The sequence below is a fragment of the Anas platyrhynchos genome, chromosome 5, assembly GCF_047663525.1.
Source record: "Anas platyrhynchos isolate ZD024472 breed Pekin duck chromosome 5, IASCAAS_PekinDuck_T2T, whole genome shotgun sequence".
Classification (NCBI taxonomy): domain Eukaryota; kingdom Metazoa; phylum Chordata; class Aves; order Anseriformes; family Anatidae; genus Anas; species Anas platyrhynchos.
Window position 1 is genome coordinate 11,231,713 of NC_092591.1, and position 22,046 is coordinate 11,253,758.

The 22,046-nt window shown below is 44.4% G+C and overlaps 1 long non-coding RNA gene across 1 annotated transcript; it reads right to left on the reverse strand.

Annotated features, from left to right (window-relative positions):
* Nucleotides 1–3,790: 3,790 nt before the first annotated feature.
* LOC110352928 (uncharacterized) lies at nucleotides 3,791–12,359 on the reverse strand. Its single transcript, XR_003497837.3, has 4 exons — nucleotides 12,177–12,359; nucleotides 11,891–11,999; nucleotides 8,920–9,134; nucleotides 3,791–4,819 (listed from the first exon to the last, which is right to left on the reverse strand). It is a non-coding gene; the product is annotated as an uncharacterized lncRNA (long non-coding RNA).
* Nucleotides 12,360–22,046: the final 9,687 nt, after the last annotated feature.

Genomic DNA, 22,046 nt, shown 5'->3' on the forward strand with positions numbered 1-22,046 from the left:
AACAGCTGTATTGACTTATCCAGATGCCCTCATTTTCTGGGTGATACACCCATCTCTGAAAATATCTTTGGGATCTTTTCTCCATCAAGAATCTCAGAATGTAATCACAGAAAATAAAAAAAAGCCTCTCCCAATATTGGCAGAAAGACCAGATAAGTATTCTTTCAATGCTGAGAATTGCTCATTATTGTAGAAATTGTTACTGGCTCTTCACAGTAATCAATAATAGCTGTTTCTTCAGGGTGACACAACTATTTTTACTTTCACCTTTTCTACATGTAGTCATGGGAACACAAACCAACCTGTGAGAATCAGACTTAGGAACAATTTGAGCATTTGAGGTGACGGGGAGGTGGTCATTGAGTCTCATTGCTTCCTTGGCTTCCAGCTTAGCTGTGTGCATCATCTCCAGCACCATGAGGGCATCACAACAGATTCGGTTCCAGTCATGCCAGCTAAGAGGCATGTTTTTTCCCCTATTTTTGACACAGCTCTAGCAAGTTTTAAAGGGAGTTTCAGAGTGTTCTTGAAGATCATTTAAGCTTCTGGGTGCTCTTCTGTCATAAGCAAACTGCCTGCAAAAGGTGTGTTTCCAAACCCTGAAAACCCAACTTCATCAACAGCCTGATGCAGGCAGACCAGCTGGCCTTGGTACCAAAGAGGTTACTGCAAGATGGAACCTCAGTATTTCTGCGCAGTATTGCCAGCAGATTCCTGGACAGAATCCAGTCAGTAGCAATAATCATGTAAAGAATAGTTGTTCAAGAAGCCTAGAGGAAAATAAAACTTCTCTTGTCAACATTGTTCCCTTGGGAGCTATAGCTTTTCATTGTGGAGCCCTGATTCTCTACGTTAAATTGCATGAATCTTACCCTATGTGTATGACAGATACTATCGTCCTATTGAAGGATGCTCTGTCCCGGATCCAGGTCTTACAGATACAGTTTTGGGACTTGCTTCATGCCATTAACAATTCCCTGCCAGCTTTTGTCTAATATATATCCAGCAATCTAGTGGATCCACAAGTGTTGGATCCAAGGCCTATATTCGCACCAATATCACGTCCTTCTGCCTCTCTGGCTTTTAGCATACAGCTTGTAGTTTCCTGATGGTCTGCCTCTTGTTACTCAACATTTTTTTCCCCCACTATTCCTGGCAGTTTTCTCACCTTGTGTAATAAATAGCAATTCAGATTTACAGTTTCGCAGCTACCATTCATTCTGCCTCGTGATAATATGTGGGAAATGTGGTAACTCTAGGGGAAAAAAACTACCCAGCTGTTTGTCAGAAGATACCTCTTAGCTGGGATTCTGCTTATCCCCCCGAGTCTTCAGAATTAGGAGAGGAAAAAAGATCAGCCTACTTGCTGACTGATATTTAGGATGATTTCACTTTCACCTGTATTTTTTATCACAGGGTTTTGGGAGGTCCCTGCTCTCTGAATTTGAAGAAAATGACAACAAGCCTCCGAGTGGTATCAAGATGAGAGCGGCTGTCTTGTGATGCAAACAACTGACTGTCTTAGCAACCACAACACACTGCACAGGTGAGATCCAAGACCATCTACTTAAAATGTATCTTCAGGGATGCAAGATGATATTCAAATACTTTCCATGTTGAGCTTCAGTATTCTCTGATTCTCTGTATCAAATATGTTCAGTTTTCAAGTAAAAAAAAAATAAAATAAATCTAAATGCTCTCAAGACAAATTCAGCCTAGCCCCTAAGAATCAAGCTTCTCTTCTTCTTACCTCTCACCAGCTATGATGAATGCTCTGCAAGCCACATTACACCCTAATCAACATTTGCATAATCTTTACTATCTCTATGATTACAGTATGAGGGGGTTATATATAAGCTAGACAGTAATTAAACAGAGCTAGAAAGAATCCAGCTCCAGTGATTAGCATAAAGAAGCAATGACTCAAGAGCAGATAGACTGGGGAGAAAAGCTGAGGAGGAAAAATGTGAGCTGGCTATCAGGATAAGGCTTCTGGTGAGCCTGAGAGCTGGAGAGCTGTGGGACAGCTCGTACCAGCACGGGGACAGGGAAGGAGGAGGCCTCATGGCCTGAGGAAGGCCAGTGCCAGGTAGCTGCAGTGAGTTGTGGTGTTGGGGGTACAGGGAACCCCTCCTCTAGCCCGAGTTGCTTTGTCATGCAGGATTATTCAGGCCTCTGGTGCAGACCCACACCAAGGCCTGAACAGCAGGAAGAAGCCAGACAGAGCTGTTGGACATGAGGTTACCAAGCAGCCTCAACTGCTCAGCTGTAAGGCTCCTGTTTGGAAACTGGAGGGATAACAAACGAGTTCTGTTGGCACCAATGCACACAAGAGCCACATCCACTGGAGAAGCCCCTCCTGTTGTGCCCGATATTGAAAGGCCTGTTGTGGAAATGGTGAAATATTAGCTCAGATCCTGCAAAGGTATGAACTAGGAGTATTAGAAAAATTCCTTTGGAACCTTCAGATGACTGGAAAGAAATGTGCCTGACAAAATTGTCATGAAATTGTAAAGAAACCCATCTTTTTCTACAAGAAATGAGTGACCTACTGCTGTTGGTCATCTCCCATAGCTATGGGATGGCATATCAATCACAGGCATCCACCCTGCAGAAAAGTGGACAAAGAGAGGTAATACTTAGAGTATCTTCCATTGTGACAATAAAAAAGAGCTCCTTTGAAACTCAGGAGAGATGCTGAGGCTACAACTCTGTAAAGAACCCTTGGAGCAGCGGGAGATGTATGGAGAAGTCGTCTGGTCAGCTTACTTAGGATCCACAGGGGAATGGGACAGAGGGATTTCACCATTCACTAGGTCACCCCACAACGGTCCGCAGGTTCTTCACTCTTTTCATTCTTCCTAGATTATATCCTGAAGAGATAAGAGCCCACATCTGAGCCTGCACTGTTCTCCTGGGTTCAATTTCTGGAGGGTCTCCTCTAGGGTACTTCCCCTGGGGCATTGAGAAGGGTGCTTCCACATCCCGAACTAGCTGCCTAACTTTAGTTCGCTGCTTAGCAATGAAGCGTTCCCCTCATGCAGACAGATGTGAGATAAAAATGTACGAAATCTAATGTCATTTTTGTGCGGAACTGAAAGTTGCAGAAAGCTAAATTCTTCTTTGGCCTTGGTCTTACCTATGCTGTTGGTCTTCGTGCAGCCTCTGCAGAATTAAACCACAGTAAGCCAGAGCAGATGGGAGGCCCTAGCCTCTCCTGTTCTTTTAGAGATAATACACAGTCATAAAACCAAAAAATAGTATCCCTGCCACCTCCAATTTCCACAAGGTATTGGGAAACTTTCTGATCTGAAATGCAAAGTGGAAAGCTGTGGCATTTTCACTGACTTTCCTGGAGCTGCTCCCAACCCATACTGTGGTAACATATTGCCGACTCAGCTGAGATCAAATTTTTTTTTTTCTCTAGCTGGGCCTTCCATTTCAGTGGTTGTGGAGAGAAGGTGGCAATCTGTGTCTTTTCCTGGAAAAGTTATTTCCTCCAGGTAATGGTATTGCTGCAGAAGTATAGCCTTGCGTCTTTTATATACTTCAGGAAATGCTTTATTTGTAAGAAGGGCATATCTAAAACTCAGACACCTTTGAGGAGCTACAAATTGCCAATTCTCCCAATTTTTATCATAAGTTTTGTGATATTTGAGGCTTTTTCCTCAAAGTACCAGCTTCTGGAGTGATGTGATTACACAAGAAGCTCTCATTTTTCTTTCACTTAAACAAAAAGGCAGTAATTTTCTTGCTCTCATGGCTGCAGAGGGGAGGCTTAAAAATATAACCTGAGCACACTGCAAAGGCTCAGAAAACAGAAGGCAAAGCAAAATGAGTTGAACATATATTCTCTTCTAAACTTTATAATTAGAAGCCCATGTCATTTTTTGTTATTATTATTTTAAGATGTGACTCATGATTTTTAAATTATTTGATTTGGCAATACTATATAGATTGACTATGCTCTTGGATAAAATTCTTTGTCACGCTAAAGGCGAAACTGAGCCAAGAGTAAATTCACTATAAACAATTACATATATTGTCTATTCTTGGCTTTTTTAAAACATCATCTACTCTTTACAAAAACACTATAACACAATGAAGACTAATGGAAAAGTATAGCTTTCATCCCAGCCAACCCCCAGTATATGAAAAATATAAAAATTGAAAGGCCCGACAGAAAAAGAAGCTAATAAAACTTGAAATAGTTGAGATTTATTTCTTTACAGTGTAACTTCTCCTACACCCACAGGACCACATTCTGTTCTGGGTTACACTAGGGTAAATCCAGAGTAAATCCAGTAAAATAATCTGACTTTATTGGCCACAACTAATATATTTTGCAGTGAATTGATATCAGTTCTGCTGGGTGTATTTGTCATTCCATTTCTAGTTGCAGCATTTATATCAAAATCTAGTAAGAATAGTGTGACTGGGGAATTGAGGAAGAACTAACATTAAGCCTGAGTGTGCAACTTCTGTTTGACTGATATCCCTTCTGTCCTGCTTCTGATTATTAATTCTGAAGCCTTTAATGATGTGATCGTATACTTCCCACAGGACCATCTACCTCTCTGAGTAACAGATCGCTCTGATGGGGGTAGGTATGAAATCTGCAGCAGGAGAGATTCTTGACTTCCAGATCTCTGTTTCATCTTAATCTTAAGGAGTACTTGGAGCTACGCAAACCATGTCCAGCAGAAAGTAGGTGAGAATGGGGTATTTGCATACCCAGCTGGTAAGGAGTCCAAGATTGCAAAGAGAGTTTACCATGTTCTGCTTGAAATACCTTGAATGCGAAAGAAAAGCACATGGCCTGAAAAGAAAAAAAAAAAAAAAAAAAAAACAATCCAGGAGTCAACCTTGTAGTTTTCTGATCTATAATCAGAGGGTGTTACCCATTGCTCTTGGCAAGGTCTTTGCAGGGACAGATGTACTCTATAATCAAAGTTAAAAGACGGATAATGAAATTTATTTCTAAAGCCCCTCATAATTTCCCCAAAATAACAGAGCAAAATGAAACCCTTGCCAGGCTGATATGAGGATGAACTTAATGTTTGTGAAGCCCTCAAAACCAGCAGTGATGAGCACTGGAGAAAATTTTAGGGCTTGAGCTACTGTATCGCCAATATAAAGTGAGGGGAGTAAAAGTCTTAGATGTTAACTCTCACACCCTCCAACTCCAAGAGCACTCATCCCTCAAACTGCCCTTTAAAATCCTGGTTACTTACTAAAAATCACCTGGATGTGATTCAAAGGGCAGAAAAGAAGGATGTGCCAGGGGAAAAAAAAAAATATATGGCATCCTTACCTAGGAGGAAATAGATGGTCTTTAAAACAAGTCTGTATAACATGCAATAAAATGTGTAGGGGACAACTCATTAAATGCTGCAGATAAAACAAAATGACTAAGGGATCCTCTGCCTCTCTCTTGTACCAAAGAAATTTGAGTCCTTTGGAAAAAAATAGTATCCCGTTAAGAGCTGCCTCATAATGCAGTCTTTATTCTGTCATTTTTCTGAGTCATCTGAATTTCTGAATCACCTGAACTTCAACCTCGTTGTCGCTTGCACGTATAGATTTCTATTTTGGGGAGTGGGGAAGGAGTTTTAATACTTTTTTTTTTTTTTTGATGTGGCATCTGGAATCATTCATATCCGCATGCTCAGGAAGAGGTGACTCTTCAGATCCTCTCCACGCACTTCTGCTGCTTGACCTAATGGAATATCTGCTCACAGTACTACAATGCCCTGTAGTCTGAGAGCACCCATCCTGCCCTCACAGCTTCACAGCTATTCATTGACAACGGAACAGGGAGGCTCAGCAGCCAGCCTGCCTGTCTGTGCTCTGATGGGGAGGTGTCACACAGCTTAATGGGCATTCACCTAATACAGACCTTTCTGCATCTCTGCCCGATTCTTTTCTTTACAACCCTGGCTTCTTGCAGTATTCACTTTTCCCACTGTTTTCACTTCACTCTCCATTGCTCAGGGATCTCATCCTCATCCCAGTTTCTCTGATGACCTGCTTGTAACCTCCATCTCTGGATTTTCCATCCAAGTACGGTTCTCAATGACTTTTCACCAAGGACATCTGCCTTTCAACGAGGTTAACTCCTGTTTCTCCTCCCTGTTGCTAATTTCCCTTTCCTTTTTCTCCCTCTCACCTCTAGGCCTATGCCCCATACCAGGGTAACATTGTGAAATCTTCGCTAAATAAATAAATAAATAAATAAATAAATAAATAAGGAGGTTGTTGAAGAGTGCCATGGTATAATCTGAGCTATGGCTTGGTACCACCTAACACAAGTACTGAAATGCCACAAAAATACTTTCAGAAGTAAGGGTTAATATGGTTGTCTGAAATTCAAGTTCACAATTTCTGTAGCCCATTGCACAATACAGTTCACAGAACGTACACAACTTTAAAGAGTTATAGGAGAAAACCTGAAAGGCTGGATCCAAGAATTAAGAATGTTAACCTGTGCTCCCATCTGCTTAAGAAATCAAAGGAAGAGGGTTTGTTAGGCTTGACACCATCACTCCTGGAGGCTCCTAGACTTATTTTTACAACCCAAATGAAATGGGAGGAGTAGTCTGGTCAGGATATTTATTGGAAGTGAAGATATACAGTGGAATGATTTGGTAAATCCAGGGGCTTGGTCCATTTTGCACCCTTAAAGAATCAGGCAAAAATCACTACTTTTCTTGTGGCATGGTTGGAGGCCTTTCCCCACTGAAGAAGATCAAGGATAACAGGTTTGGAAATCTAAAACTCATCTAATTTCTCAACCAAGAGAAAAAAAAAAAAAGAAAAAAAAAAAAAAAGAAAGAAAAAAAAAAGAAAAAATGATTTTACCATGAAGCTTTAGGAAAAGACACAACTTGCAAGTAAAAGGGTCAGAGAAAATATGGCATATCATGAAGCCTTCAGTGATAGCAATAACACACTTAATACATCAGTGTCAAATGTTTATGTCCTTGGTGTATTCCAGTAATAACTTGTGTAAGACTGTTTTTTTTTCTAAGCTTATGTGTCTCTTTACCCACAGTTCACAGAAATGCTGCAGTCTGGATTAAAGTTTGGAGGGGACAAAGACAAAACAAGACTGACTACATAAATTATTAGTGTAGACTGGGATGCTGGGACTCAGAGGTAGGTGCCTAAATCTCTGGAACAGAATTTTTCCTCACACTTTCTCCTCCATCCTTTTCATTTCCCTCCAGAATCTCTAATTATTTCATGCAGCAGAGAAAAGCTTCAAAAGGTTTGCGGGGTCCTCTCTTCCAGCATAGCTGCAGCTACGCCTGGATGCTCCGCTGATGGGCAGTAGGTGAATGGATCTCTTTGTCAAGTGCTCTAACCCCTGTCTCTTGTCTCATCTCCAGCAGCTGACACAGAAACAGCAGAAACAACAACAGAAAGACTAATGCAACAGAGCCAAGTTTCAGCCATCTGGCTCCAGTTTGAATTTCAGACAGAGAAAGGCACTGCCTGGTGGCATGCACTGAGATGTCTATGGGAAGGGGCAGATCTAAAGCTTTGGTCAGATGGTCTCTGTGGCAGCTAAGGAACTAGCACTTTGCCCTTCCACTACTTCTTCTGGTCTGAAGACCACTGCTTTCCCCTAGCAGAGCTGGCAGAGATGCTCATGATATAGCTCATCTTCTTTAGTGCAAAACCCACCTGGTCTGGCTTTGCTCTGGAGTGGATGAACCACACTGAGGTGACAGTGGTAATCTTGGGGAGAGACACGGCAAACAGTTGAAAAGACGATCATGTCCTAAATGGCTGCGGCCTCTTCTGAAGTGATAGTGTGTATCTAAGGATGTCTCCTCTTTCCAGGGCCTCCTTAGGACTGTCTTAGGTAAGCAGCACTTCAGCATACTGGTGTTTGACCCTCCTGATGACATTCCTGACACTCCCTTACCGTCTGCATGTGCTGGGGGACCAAGGGAGCTAACACCAACCCGCAGGCTCTGTGGCTGGTGTGTATCTCTGTGTCCTTATGAGCCCAGCTGTAGGACAATCCTCCCTTCACAGGGAATAAATGCACTAACAATTTGAAGGCATTGGTAAAAGACAGGAGTCGTTTACAAAAATGTAAAAAATATGCTTTTCCAATAACTGTTAGGATAGGGATTTTTTCTCATATCAATCTTACCGCAAAGTTAGTCAGGCGTAGGCAAGAGCCAGTTGTTCCTAAAGGGAATATCCTTTAGCTAAAATATTGTTGTCTGTGTTACATGATGGCCCAAAGAATAATTTTAAATTTGCCTTCAGCAACCAAAATCCAATAGCAGCAGGAAGGTGTGGGGAAGCCAGCTGGTGCCTGCCCAGTCCTCACGATCTGCAGACATGCACCAAGCCAGCAGACTGCCTTTTGAACCTGGAATGTTTTTACTATCGACTGACTTTGTTTTTGTCCTGTCTCCTGCCTCCCTCCCTCGTTATCACTATGGTGACTACCATATCACAGCCTGTCTCGCAGCCGTTGAAACCGTCTCTCTCTCTCCCTCATTCATCTTTTCTTCCTTAGCATCCTTTTTCCCTTCAACCCAACCCTGCCCTTTAAATGAAAGGATCAGCTCTGGACCGGGGCTGAAGTCATCTCAGCTGTCCAGCCTGTCCCTGCTGCGTGCTTGTCTCATTGCTCATCAATCATCTCCTGAACTACCTCAGTTTGCCAGGCAACATTTTAAGGCAAACCAAAATAAGCAGTGGTTCACCTTGAAGCACACACTTCCAACTGTGGCAGCCAAAGAGCTGACTGACAAGCAGCAGTACAACAAAAGGGAGGCGAACAAATGTCCTAAGGTAAACTTTCCCTTCTCTTACTACAGACTCCCCTATAAATACAGGTAATAACTGCTCATCCATCTTCCCCTTATTGATTTAATCCTGTGTCAAACCCACCTTTTCACATATTCTGGAAGAGATCCTGTTTTCCTCCACGTGTCACCTCGCATCACCTAGCGCAGCGGCTGAGAGGAGCAGAGTTCAGGAATGATAACGAGCTGTGTTCTTTCTGATGCAAGACACAGCCCCAGAGGCTCGAAGGTGCTAACTCAACTCCAACTTGTTAAATGAAGTCCAAGGCTTCAGACAACATCTCAGGCTTGCGTGTTTGCCTTAATGTATCGAAAGAGAGAGAAAATATTAAAAGCATCTGAGACGCAAAGGATCAAGTTAGGCTGTTATTTTTAACATTTCTTATTCCATTTCCAATTACCTTTTATCCCAATTTCCTATAGAAATGAGGCTTATGAGATCGACCGGGCAATGCATGCCTCTCCCCCATCTTCTTTCCCCCATCAGCCAATCTCAAGAGAATTGAATAGAGAAAGTAGAGCTCTTCCGAGATAATTAAATTCTTACAGGATTTATAAAAGCCAGTGGCCAGGAAGCAGAGAGTGTGGTTTGAACCTTCCCAAGTTGACCTCCGGTGCTTTTTCTCCCATCACCCAGTTTTTAGAATATCACTTATCTTTAAAATAATGTGTGTGCAGAATGTTGTCAGGGAGAAGAAAGGGGAAGTGGAGTGCTTGGGGCAGCAGAGTGCTTTGGTGGGCATGCACAGGGTGCTACACACAACAGCCGCCCAGTGCCACCATGGTAAAGGCCGAGCACTGGAGCCCTCCTGGCTGTGTGCAGACAGCACACCCAAGGAGGGTGGTAAAGGGATGAGTGCAGGTTAATGCAATGCCAAGAACACAGGGAAAAGCAAAGGAAACTTCTCGTGTAGCTGTGTGGCTGCAGCCTTGCCACTGTGAATGATAAACTTCTGAGTGGTCCAGGCAAGGACTGCCCAAACCCTGCTCTAAAGGTCTGAAGTCTGACTTCCATGAGCCAGAAAAGGAGGTTGGGCGTTAGGGGACATGTCATCCTGGAAATGTCTAAATATAGCTTACATTAGATGAACACGGGGTGCTGACAATGACTGCCACGAACGTGCGACCTTAGTATAAGGATGAAGAATTAATCAATTAAAAATGCATGATAGGAGCTAGCAGGCAACGAGGGAGTGCAGAAAGGACTGAGTGAAAGCCAGCGGGGAGCAGCTGTAGCCCAATTCATCTGCCTTCAGCAGCTGTGCTGTGTGGTCCCTGGTACCGGTGTCACGTCTGCTGTCCCACCCCTGTGCAAAGAGCCGAGGTGAGTCCTGAGCTGTCAGGAGCCGCATGAACGAGCTGTAGTCCCTGTAGTGCAATGGCAGCCAGCAGAAAAAAAGAGGTTCCCCAGTGGAGTATGGTCGGCTGGTAAATGGCCAGCGGTGGAGGAGTTGCTGGGTCCCATCTCTGGAGCACAGCCCGTTCTGGAGTCTGCTGTGGCTAACGGGGAGGCGCGAGACCTTGAGAGAGCACCTGCTATGGGGCCGTGGGGCGAGGAGTCTCCCCCTTCCCCTGGGGCTCCCCTTGCACAGGGGGCTGCTGCTGCTGCTGCTTGAGCACAACCCTCCCGGTCCCTACGGCCACAAGCACAGCTCGCGAGGCCCCCAAAGAGAAGAACGCTCGTGGTAGGGGAAGGGATGGGTTAAAGAGGAGGAGGAAACGACAAGACAATCTCAAGAGAAGCCTGGAGCAGCAGAAAAGCAGGGAAGCTGTGAAGTGCAGGGACGATGGAGAGGAGGAAGAAAGCCAGCCAGCTGAAGGCAGCAGAAAAGCACTGGAGAGGCCGGGGAGGCAGGACGGCCGAAGAACATGGAAGAGCACAGTATCATTTATGCTTTATGCAGAGATAACAGAAGACCTGAGTATAATTCACTTAAAAGTCAATACTGCCCTTTACGTGATAGGAACATAGATCTGCAGAGAAACAGGCTTCATTATTTTTCCTGCTTACAGAATGACCTAATATCGGGGAAAGCCACTCTTTGGCTGGCTGTTACAAGGTACTGGAGGTGACAACAACTGTCCGCTTTGGCGAAAAGGGAAAAGGTTATTTTAAATGGGCCAGAGCAGACATTGTTTTCTTTTGTTCCTCCAGAGGAAAAAAGACAAGAGCACACAAATGGAGAGAGAGAGAGAGAGGTGGAAGAGCTGCGGAGACAGAAAACACAGCATCTGTTTTGGTGCCGACTCTTCCTCTCCATCTCATTGTGAAAGAAAGGGCACAGCACGCAGTCTTATCATTTCCTTTGAGATGATTTGTTCCAGTTTTCAGCCGTTCAGGGCACAGCTCAGCCTGTCTGAGCACCCTCACAGCACTGTAACAAAAATACAGTCATGGCTCTGGCTGATCCAGACTTTGAAACGGGGGCACAAGGAGACAGAGGAGAGAGGAAGAAATAAGCAGAAGGAAAAAGAAAATAACACGTACAAGTCCACCCTGGTGGAAATTAAGATTTCAGCTGATTCCTTTACCTCAATTTCCCTGCCTAAATCATTTTTCCAGAAGCAGGTGGAAGAAACCCATCAATAACTCAGTGGTTGCTGGGATTTGAGAGGAGCCTGGGCCGGGCAGCCCCAAAAGCAACAACCTCCTCACCAGTCTGTCCTCCTCACCTTGTGCCTGCTGCAGACCCCAGATGGGCAGAAAGCCCACTCTCCCACCATTTTATCCTGTATTAATGACCTTTCACTTTGCCACACTCAGACTTAGCGAACCCCTCAGCTGTGAACCCTGTGACACAAGAGAGAAACCTGCCCCATCACTGAGTGCTGGAGGCTGGCAAGGCCCTTTGGAGGCCACCAGATCCATCCCCTGCTCAAGCAAGGCCACCCAGAGCAGGAAGCACAGTCCCTGGAAATGGTCTGAGGAGCCTCAGAGCCCCTCATAAACCAGATCAGAGCCTTGGCCCCAAACAAGGGAGCACAGGAGAGGCACTGCAGAGCGAGGTTGTCCCCTGGGAATGCTCACAGGCTCTGCCAAATTCACATCCCCTCACCTGGAATGAAGGAGAGCACAGCTGCCAGGACGTGGCAGGTGGGTTGGATCCTCATGCAGGTGATTTGGATCCTGTTGTCACTTCCAGAGCACACACCACACAGGTGTCCCTGAGGGAAGAGCACAGGCATGATCTTAGCATCACATTTACAGCTATAAGTAAGGCTGGAGCACCTCCACACACATGGAAACATCGGGTGTCCAGCAAATTTGCAGTTTGAAAGCCAAGGTGGTCTTTTGGCTAGGTTTTAGCTCAGGAGGGATTTTCAGGATTGTTTCCCACTTACCCAGTGCAGATCTGCTGCTCGCTGTTTGTGTGCTTCCTCTGCAAAGAGGGTAGCAGCACCCGAGGAAGCACCTGCTGCCTACAGGGACCCATTTCTGTGTCATTTTCTTATTCAGTTGTTATGTGACAGGCTGAGGATCCCTGTTGTTAATTCTCCTCTTCCTGTTTCTTACCGTGGCCAGTCCCACCTGAGTCATGCCAGCAGAAACATATTGTAAAAGTACAAATGTGAGAAAAAATGAGTTGTTAAAATGTTGGCCTTGAAGTACTGAATGAAGCAAAGAGAGCCTCCTGAGAAAGCCTGCTCTGCTGTGTTTTATTAAACAGGAAGAACTTGGAGACACCAGAGAGCCAGCTATTTGCCCAGGTCCCAGCGAAGAGATTTGATTTTTCATTTTCTCTTGCCTCTGCTCCCTCTACTTGCCGGGAAGGGAGGAGGATATAAACGTCTCTGGTTTGGCAGGAGAGCCCTGTTCAGACCCTAACCAGGCTGCTGAAAACTGAGGATGCTGCTGGCAGGAATCTGCATCTCAATTTTATGCCAGCAAAACTGAAAAAGCTAAACAGATTTTTACCTCCACCCCCCCATAAACTTTGATGCTCTGCATTGGTTTGGTCTTTGATTTTGCTTTGGGGCTGTCGTCTTTTTGAAAGCCCCGGGCGTTGCTTCAAGAGAAGCCTCAGGAGCTGAAGGAGAGTTAATGCTGGGGAACATAGGTAGCCAAAGAGCATGCTGGCTGAAGAACAAACCCAGTAATCCTTCACTGGAATTAAACATTACTGGAATAGAAGTTAATATTTTAATATACTTTTGAATGCATTTTTAAAGGTATGGAGCCAAGAGTTACATGAGTTCTCCAGCAGCTGCAGTGTTCTGGTTTCTCTAGGTTTCCCCCAAGCCCCACAGAGGATGTGTGACACTGGGAGTTAACTGCAAACACTCACAGGAGGACCCCAGTCTTTTTTAGTCTTTAGTGCCATTTCTTGCCCTTCCATGGAAATACCTACTTTAAGTCTCTTTGCCTCCATCCCCTCAGGCAGCCCTTAGTCCCATTCCCATCACTTGGAGGATCTCTTTGAGGAGTATGATGACAGAAGAAGGGTCCTGTGAGAGACCATCTCATTCACCCAGTTATCCAGACCCTTCAGGATGACCAGCTCTGCCTTACAGGGTTAAAGGCCTCGGGACTCTCCCAGACCACAAGGCATGTAGTAGCTAAGCCAAGGCAAAAGGACTGTAAAACTTTCCTGGAGGATGACTCCAGCAGAGGAAATCTGTACCTCAAAGAGAGCTGCTAGGCCCAGGTGTAGAAGGGACAAAGGAGCAAAAACCAATCCAGCGAGGCATCCAGTAATCTCTGCTGCCGTAACACCCGTTGGGAATACAGCACCCGCACAAGTTAAGGCAGCTTTCCAGAACGGCTGCACCCATGATACATAGTGATGAGCCCCTCAGGATCACCGCTGTAAGCGTCTCTCCTTGCACCAGCACCTCTACCAGCACACCAACAAGTGAGGACAGACAGCACCGCTGCGGCTCCTCAACACCTGATGGGTGATCATGAAACAGGGGCAACAGGACAATCCACGAGGAAGCCTTCAAGAAATGCATATTTACCTGAATAGAACAAAAATCAGGCAATTCTTTGAGAACTTCATGTATGTTGGGACACCAACACAAAGTAAGATTTGTCTCCAGCTTAATTTTGGGAGGTTACTTTGGAGAAATGATTTGCTAACACGGTGTATTCAGGGTGTTCTGGATATTGAACTGAGGTTCAGTCACTTATTAAATAAGAGGCTGTTGGTATGTTTTCAAACAAGCCAAACCTCAGCACAACCTGAGACCAGCAATGGGAGGCCGGTCTCCCTTTCTCACACATCAGCCAGCCAAATCCAGCCCTTGGCTGCAGCTGTCTGGGTGGAAGGCATGGCGACGTCCTTCTTAATGGTCAGTTTAAAATAACAGATTTAAAGACAACTTCCAGGCCTTTTTTTTTTTTTTTTTTTTTTTTTTTTCCCAAAATGGACAGCAACTTTGAAGTTGGAAAAACACTTTTTTTTTTTCTTTATAATTACTTATTTCCTAGGTTCTTACCAAATCTTGTTAGCCCTCGTATGCAAGACTTGCAAGACTGATTTTTATTTGGACGAGAGACGGAACCAAAATCCCAGGGAGAGCTGGGCAGCACATGCTCCTACAAACATTGGCACACAGTTTTCAATGGTACAGGGCTCTCTGAGATTTTGGAAACAACATCTCGAGACGCCGAGACGCGCATGCTGCGAAAGAGCAGCTTTCCTCTTGGAAGCGTAGCATTTCCAAGAAAAGGACATTCTGTTCCCCGCCACCTCTAAAAACAAAACTGATTCTGTCATCTCCATGTTTGTTTTGCTGCAACTGATATTTTTAAATTGTTTATTAAATACAGTGGTGATTTAATTGAATGTTTGCAATAGCGAGAGATCTGTGCTATTGGCTTGAGCCAAGTGCCAGAAGGCATGCAGAAAAACTTCCCCCATCACGCTGCTGTTGCCAGGCCTCCATGGCTTGCAGAAAATCCCTTTCTGATCACCCAGTACTAAACCTCCTAAATGCTGTCCCCTCCCCGCCAGCACCACTTGGGATGAAACTGCTGTGAGAAGTTGTCTCAGAGGCCAAACTCATTAAAATCTGGAGCCAATGCACAAGGGGTCCATCCTTAATTTCACCTTATTTGTCAAAAATTGTTTGCCAGATCCTCCCAAACCACAATATATAGAAAGAGTCCATGCAAAAACCTCACTGCATTTGCCAGAATCATGGGACTCGTGCTGCAGCACTATTGCACTGGAAACTATTATAATGAAAGCTCATAAATATTTCATTGCAGAAGTGACCAAATATGAAATGCATTCAGCAAAAGAATTTCAAAGAAAATCTTAAAAGATTACATCTCTGGAAAATGAAAACATGGGGGTTTTGGTCTGGAAACTGACAGAAAGACTGATTCTGTAATTGCAATGCTAAAACAAATATGAGAAAACGCAGAAATCAGCTTTGTAGTGATGAGATAAAGTCAATGCCCATTAAATGATGGCTTACACAAAATACACTGAAAAGAAACCCAAACACCACAACATTAAAATTAAAATATTAAGACCTAAATCCACAAAAGGGGAATTCTGAATTAAATCAAGTTTCTGCTTAATGCATTCTTACAAAAATGTCACTTTTCCAAAAAGATACTTTACTCCCAGTACATTTTCTTTCTATGTACTAGGCCACAGAGTAAGAATAAATAAATGATTTATTTACATGGTTTAAATAGTGTTGTGTATTTCACAGTCACAGCTAAATTAAATATATGGGACGCAAGACATCCAGAAATACGACCAAGCTACCAGGACTGTATTTAACAACGGCTGTCTCTCCTCCCATCATTCTCCACAGCCCAAAGCCACTTCTGCAAGGGAATTGGTGACATTTATGTCTCCCTACCTTATACTTGCCCCCGACCCCTCTCTTCCCCCCAAAAAAAATAAAATCACAGAATCACAGAATCATCTAGGTTGGAAGAGCCCTCCAAGATCCCCCAGTCCAACCTCTGACCTAACACTAACCAGCCCTCCACTAAACCATATCACTAAGTTCAACATCTAAACGTCTTTTAAAGACCTCCAGGGATGGTGACTCCACCACTTCCCTGGGCAGCCCATTCCAATGCCTAACAACCCTCTCAGTAAAAAAGTTCTTCCTAATATCCAACCTAAGCCTCCCCTGGCACAACAAGCAAATAACAAGCAATGGAAGCCCCTGCCTTATCCCAGGGTATGTCCCTCAGCCCTCTCTCCCACATGCTCCTTGTTGCCCACCCGCAGCAGCGTGAGGCCTCCCTTGAGAGAGGCACCACAACAGCGCCGGGTAGACCCTGAAAGGAGGAACAAGTAAGGGCTCAAGGGCTGAGAGCTCAATATTTCCATTGAAATGGAGAAGAGATGCTCTGGGTGACATCTTGCCCCTGTTGAGGGTTGAAGACTACCCGCAGTAGAAGGCCTCAGGCACCTCTGTAAAGCTGGGCCTGGCCCTGGATGGAGCAGAGCTTGGCCAGGAGGAAAGGGAGCCTGACCTGAGCTGAGAGGGGTGAAGGAGATGGTCTCCAGGAGGCCTGGGCATCAAAGCGATGGTGGAGACAAATGGGGGCAGAAGTGACAGAGAATACATGTGCTTGATGCCAAGGGAAACAAGGCCAGAGACCAGTGGGAGAAAGGTGACACAGAGGAAAGGACTGAGGATGCAAAAAATGATGAAAGGAAGGAAAAACAAAGAAAATTACTCTAGTCAGTTTGAGGGGGAGGCGCTGACTCCCATTTAGACAAAGCCTCCCTTCAGTTTCCAAATTCCCCATACAAAAATGTGGACAAGAACAATTTTTCTCCTGCTCCCGATGAAACAAATTGGAACATGCCCTCTAACAAAAGCTGCTGAAGCAGAGTCAGCACTGGTACAAGAACAAATGGGTCTGAAGTGGCCGTGAATACATTTAAGGGGGAAATGAGAGGTGTGGTTCTGGAGCAGCAAGGGGCAGAAGCTGAATTCGGTGTGAAATGGAGCGTGATGCACTCATTAAAGGGATTGTATGGGGCGATCACCCACAAAGTCAGGGAACTTGTTTCAACAATCCCAAAGACCCCAAAACCCATTCCCAAATCCCACCGAGCCTTCTGAGCCCCCCTTTTGCCAACCTCTCTTGCTTTCATGGACTCAGCAGCACCACACTTCAAGAGTAAAGGACAAAGACATAACACAAATTTAGAACCATTAATGTAATGCCATACATATTTATACTCTTACAATGATAAGGACCAACTTTTTGACTCATGAATACAGGGCCAATCAAGTGCTGCAAGAGCACACACAGATCCATCCCAAAATAATGCTTTATATATATTTCAGGAATGAGCCTTAACTATACTTAGGATAAGGAATTTGTCTTCATGTGATGAGCCTGACCTCATCATCTACAATAGGAGCGGTTGTGAGCAAGCAGACGCTCCTCTCAACTGCAAGGTCCAAATCACCCATATATTTCATACATTTAAAGTACTGATCTGGAACCCATTGCCGTGGCGTCTGGGTGCCTCGTCGTCTGCCTAAAAATAAACAAATATCAGTTACCCGAGTGGGTGACTCATGATCATACATGAGCCCCTCACACTGTGAGCAGGCTGGCTGGTTAATTAACTCAAAGTCTGACTAACAGATGATCCTACTACTACCTTCAAACTATCATCACTTTAATTAGTATGTGTAAATGGGCCCAAGTGCACAAAGCCAGCAAACTAGTTTCCTCTTTCCTCCTACATCAGCTGCTAGAAAAAAAAAAAAAAAAATCCCTGTTCTGAAACCCAAATTCATCCCTATTGACAAGTAACAGTCCCAGAGCTCTTTCTGTCCCACATGCAAAATACGGTCAGAGGAGCAGGTTTTCACTTCATCATACCAGCAGGGAAATTATAATGATGCAGCTCTTCACCAGACTGTGAACCCAGCACAAAACGCAATGTACTTTTCAGATAACTGACACGATGCTAATGCAGCTTGCTGTTGATATTTCTGATAACTTAACCTCACTGTCCATCCCATTCCACATGGCTAACAAATGCAGTCTATTGGGACAGTACTTGTGAATCTTGACCTCACAGACAATACTGCCTTAAATAATACAAATATTTTGAAACAAAACATTTTTAAATGAGCAGAGCCCTTTGGGCGGTGACAGAATGGTTTATTTTCTCAACTTTAGTTTTTCATTTAAAAACCCCTCTTGCTTACATGTATGTATATGCATGCATGTGAGCAGCTCTCTCTCGATATAGATATAGATGATATAGATACAGATATATGGGACCATATGGAAAACTTTTTACCAAGCCAGACTTAGCTCAGGGGGATCTATGCTGGCAAGCTCGGGAACCTCGGCTGTCTTTTGTCTCAGTAGCAGCTTTGTCACTGCCAGCAACATTAGTTCAGTTACCATTCAAAAATGCAGAAAAAAAGTCTGGGCTTCATTTTCTAATAAATCCTCCACAGTCAATTGTTTCAAAATAATACAATAATAAAATAAAATAGATTAAAAAAAAATAGAGGTTCACCTTCCTTCTTTCAGAACAGAAGTAGCATCATCTCGCTAGGAAGTGTTACAGCTGGCCGCCTTTAAGACATACTTGAGGTTTAAACCCATTTCATGTTCCACGTGCTGGTTGCACTCCAGTCCAAGCAACTCCTCTGGGTTGGAAAGGGAAGGAAGGGGGATCCCGACAGACATTCCTCATCTATGATCAGCAGCTATAATTGCACTTTCTTTTACCTCGCTCCAGCATTTTCCAAACCCCACCGCTCTCATGCAGGGAAAATTCTTTGGAAGTCGATATGGAACTACCTCTCCAGAGTCGATGAGAATTGACTTTTTCAGTGTGCCTGCAGGTGCTGGCCACTGTCGCTTTTTGACATCCTGCATTACACCGGCTTTGTGTGTACAAATGAGTGAAGTTGTTCCCCGGTGACTGACTTGAAGAGACTTATTACTACTGACAGCTGCAGGAACTCTCTTTTTGCTCAAGAGATAAAAATGTGTGTTTTGGAGCCAAAGAACCAGACAGTCAGAACAAAATACACTGAAGCTGATGATAAAACTCCCACCAGCTTCAGTGGAACTGAATTCACCCCATTTCAAGGCTCTTGGTGGATGTGTGCAGTTGTGCCTCACAGCGTTGTGCCTTCCTTATCCCGAGGGTCTGCTTGTCTGCATGCACATACAGCGACGTCAGGTGTAATTTCAGACCTCAGACCACAAAGTGCTCTCTTATCTAAATCAGTCCTAACATTTTCTGTTGGAACAGAAGTATATGGGTCAGCGCCATATAATGAATGAGAACAAGGTCTGGTCTCATATCCTCTTCCGTGGGATCCATTGCACCCAACTGACATTACACTCTTGAGCCTTAAATGCACACTTCTCTTCACATTGCTGCTTGAGTTTTCTGTCAGCATCCCAAAATGTGTGAAAACAAAGATAATTCAAAGTTTTCACCTTACTTTATTGACTACTTAAAAGTGGTGTTCGCTAGTACCTACGTAATTATCTAAGTGGGATACCACAACACCAAAAAAAATGCCTTTAGAGCCACAGGAGTACATCACCAGCTGAGCTGTGCGTACTACTTGTACCATGGAAAATACTAAGACTTCATCCTATGTTATCCTTCAAAAGCTATTTTTTTTCAGGAAGTTATGAATGCACATGAAAACAAATGGAAAAAATGTGCTGCAGAGGCAAACACAATGCTCACCACAAAAGCTGGCCCAAATAAAAAAAAAATTCCAACATCACTTTGTGAGGGCTTTGTTTCAGGGAGAATAATTAGCATGAATACTGCAAATATGCGTTCTCTGACCTAACCAAAAATCTGAACAAAGGCAAGAAAATCCTCACACTGTGGGGTTTTTTCCTTTTTATTTTAAGATGACTGTGAATTTCATGGGACGTTTTCAGCCTGATATTAAGAAAGTGTTAGAAAGTATGAGCAATTTCACATATTACACCTGACTCTTCTCTCCACACTGAATGCTTTTGTGGAAGCATAATTTCAGTTGCATTCGGAGCTTCCCTTTCACTCTAGAATAGAGCCAAGAACTGCAAAGGAAACAAAATAGCCTATTTTACAAGAAAATAGCAGTAAAACTGATTATACAGAACATATCCTCAAAATTACCGTGTGAATACACTAGAAAAAAAATAGAGATATTTTAATTACTTTGGGTAAAAGTGGTGTGTTACTGAAGCAGGTAGCATCCTTTTAGCATTAGCAAAAGCCTACAGTTTGCATTGAGGGTCAGCACTTTCTTCATCGTTAAGCAATGAGGTTTTCTCATATTAGGAGCATACAGGCACCTCCCTCTGCTATCAAGACTTTATTTCCTAATTCTTTTAAGGAAATGAGTGGATGACATAACATATATAAATAGCATCAAAACAAAGGATTAACTTACAATAAAATTCAGACTGTAAGTTTTATTTTTGTCTAAAATATGTTGTTTGTGTCAATGTAGTAGGTGCTATGACATTACCCTGCTGTAAAGTGAATTCTGCTATGAATGTTAGTAAAGGAGAACATTTGCTCTTGTAACTTCCACCTGGAGACTTGTGTCTGGATTGGTTTTGTTTTCTGAACTGAGATTATTTGTCCTACTTCAAGGTTCTTGTGTACAGAAGACCCATCTTTTTTGGTTTTGTTTTAGATTTCAGCATCTAAAAAGGAATTTATCCCTCTTGCTTGGGTCAATCCTTGTGGTGGGGTAAGGGCCCATGCCAAGAGGACTGCCCCTACCAGCATCCTCACAATTTAGCCCTTTCCTTTGGCTCCCTGAGACCATGGGGGAAGAGCTGCCCACTTCTCCCTCACCTTCTCTTTGTTGCCAGGAGCCTAGAGATGGTGCTTCCACAATACTTCATCCATTGCTTGTCTGCCAAGCAATTCCTCCAGGCTCCAAAGGACACACGCTTGGCCCCTGTCTCCTTTGTATGCCATACGCTGATGGCTGAACCAGGTCAGAAATTGTATCTAAAGGCCATGGAAAGCTCAGAGTCCAGAGAGTTTCACACACTGTTTCATGACACCAGTAAGAGAGGAGCTTGGAACATCCCATGGTCATCTGGCCATGAGGAGAAGTCTGTCCTACCCCACCAGTGCCAGGGATAGCACTGCTGGTATCACTGAGGGCAGGCAGGCAAATTTTCAGAAATCCCTGCCCAGCCCTCAGCTCCATGACTCAGTACCCAGCTGATCCTGCCACACCTGTGCCAACCCAGCTCTCCCCAGAGGCATGCCCCACGTGTGCCAGCACTGCGAGTGTCTGCAGGAGCCTCGGTGTGCGCTGCCCGTGTCTCTGCCCTGGAATACCTCCGGAGCACCTCCAGCCAAACTGCGTCAGTGCCAACGCTGGTTTGCAGTGGCAGCACATGCTCTCATTAATGGTCTTTGAGCACAACTCTAAGGTATCTTGTACCTTGGCACAAAGCGTGTCGCAAGCTCTCACACACATCCTCCTCCTGAAATGCAAGCAGGAAATTACAGCCTGTAATCCCTTGTCTCTACCATGCTGCCACCATTTTCATCATCAGACACTGGGGAGGCTGTCCTGCACTCGTGCTTTAAACAAACCTGAGTTTCAGAGAAAACCCTGAGCCTCAGCATCATGAGGCCCTACCATGGAGCTCCATCCAGTAAAACAGACAAGTGCAATAAAAGAAAATGGGTAGTACTACAGCAAAATAAACAAACCTTCTGCAGGCATCACCTGCGAGTGAGCCTGCAGTCTTGCCGGACACCCTGGCAAAGATGAGCTGCTGCCTCTTCCCTGTCCACGGAGTGGTAGAAATGGGGGGTAGGAGACAGGTAGCAGCAGGACCTGTGCCATGGACCTGTGTTTGCCATGGCAAAATGTGTGTGTGTCACACACCTCGAACAGGACACCTCTAATGGGCAGGTGCCCAGTGCTATTTTCTCCCCACTGACCCACTAACGCCAGGAACTGTTCTCGCAGTGAAATACAGAGGTGAGCTTTCATAACAGGGGTAGGGTTGCAAGACCAGGATCACAAGGACTGGTACATTCATTGCTCAAGAAGAAACCAAGACCAAAAAAGCCTCTCCCAGTAACGAGCTACTCTCTCTGGGCCACATTTGGGGCCTGACATTTCAGCTGTCAGCTGTGCTCGGAGCCGGGGTAGCTGAGAGGGGAACTCCCCTCTGCAGCTATGCGGTCAGTAACGTCCAGCGAGGACTGGGGTGATCAGATAGGGGCAATCAGGCTTCAAACTGTTGCCACG